General features: G+C 38.2%; 1 long non-coding RNA gene across 2 annotated transcripts in view; it reads left to right on the forward strand.

Moving 5' to 3' along the window:
• Positions 1-1049, forward strand: part of LOC111264220 (uncharacterized) — an 8235-nt gene extending 7186 nt beyond the window's left edge. The window contains exon 4 of one of the 2 annotated variants that reach the window (XR_002682758.2): positions 170-1049. This is a non-coding gene — a long non-coding RNA (uncharacterized LOC111264220). The remainder of the gene's footprint in view (positions 1-169) is intronic. The other variant, XR_002682759.2, reaches the window with a different exon arrangement.
• Positions 1050-1681: the final 632 nt, after the last annotated feature.

The following is a 1681-nucleotide window of genomic DNA, read 5'->3' on the forward strand; positions in this document are numbered from 1 at the left end:
ATATATGCAGACTCTATTCATGTGCCTCGCTAGAAAAACAAGCCATATACGATCTGCGATTGGTCTAAAACTGGCAATCATAGTTCAAAGATGGTCCTAGATTAGATACGTTATATACTCTGTGGGATCTATCTCGTATAATGTTTCTTATTTTTTATCGTGTTACTAGCATTATCTGCGCCTTTTATCCTATGGATCAGTTTGCCCGAATTACTTTTGACTGGATGCCAAATCGTACCTAAGGATACCCAGAAACGCAAGGTCACAATAATGGTCGCTTTCTATAACGAAAGGGAAGTCCAAAAACTACGAGCTAAGGAAACAATGTCGATGAGGACAAACAACTTTATTCTACGCCTGTTTAAACAAAGTTGCTTGTTCTAACTAGGCCCGTACCCTATTAATATATATATATAGTGTATATATTATACCTTATATAGATACATATATACAAATATATGTATCTATATAGTATCGCACTAGGCTAATCTATGTGAACTAATATGAAACGAAAATGCGAAATTGTAGATCGCGCTTGATCTCTCATTGGAGATTACGAGGTATCTATTCTGTTGTTGATCAACATACATTAGACGTGATTGTGAGTGGAAGTGTTTTAGGCCAACATGCCTGTGGTTTTTATTTTACTGCTTGCAATGCAACCTCAGACGAATCCAGACGGAGTTGAAGGACAGAGACGTTTCTTTCAGTAGCATAAACCGCGAGCGATTCCAGACAGGACGTTTGCTCATAACCCTAACTCACTCTTTTAAAAAATGTACATGTAAAAATATACAGCCTATAATTAGTGTACAATATTAACGCGCTATTAATTACGTTATGAATATTTTTGGGACTAGCTTGGAGCGTATAGGCCTGCAAAGGACCAAGACTACCCAGAAGGAAATAGTGTTGCACTAAGCCAAATCTCTAAAAGCGTCAGGAAATATTGGCGTCAGCGATCATATTTATGCGATGGACAAAGATATGCTAGCATAGAAGAACCTCCGTAGAAGCTTCAAATAAAGGCTAAAGGAGCTTTAATTATAGAGCGTGTGTGTGTGTGTGCCTGTAGCTAGCAAGTACATTTATTTTTCAAAGTACCTGATATCTATTATCGGTATGATAACGGCGAAAAGTTAACGGTATAAAAATCAGATAAACCCTAATGTCTATGATGAGGTCTCAATACTAAGGTTTTTACTATATATTCGAGTATTCATTATGTCTAGTAACTGTTACGTTGTAGGCGAAGAGGAGTGGTTAATTCGCGATGGGCCAAAATCCCTTATAAGAAATTCATGCTGAATTTCGATCACAGAAAGCAACTCCGTTGAATAACTGCTCATTTAGTTATAATCCGGATTGGCGCTGCCGAAAAGCTTTATGACAAATAATTTTCAGACCCGGGTTTTGGGTTTCGTATACAATTCGCCCAACGGACAGATCATCGAGAATTGATATCGTTTCAATAAGGATGTAATCGACGTCGAGCGCCGAACACTTTCAAAACGAGGTAAAGTTAGATTCATAGGACGGAAGCTGAATCAAGCATCATTTCATAGAGATCTATTGTGCAAATCAGACTAAAAGAGCTCACTTTGGCAGAAATGTATGCTATCCTGAAGGATCTATTCGCACACAACCCGTCTCTGACTCCCCACGAAAGATAGACCTACTC

Source organism: Varroa jacobsoni, unplaced genomic scaffold, assembly GCF_002532875.2.
Source record: "Varroa jacobsoni isolate VJ856 unplaced genomic scaffold, vjacob_1.0 scaffold_91, whole genome shotgun sequence".
NCBI lineage: Eukaryota > Metazoa > Arthropoda > Arachnida > Mesostigmata > Varroidae > Varroa > Varroa jacobsoni.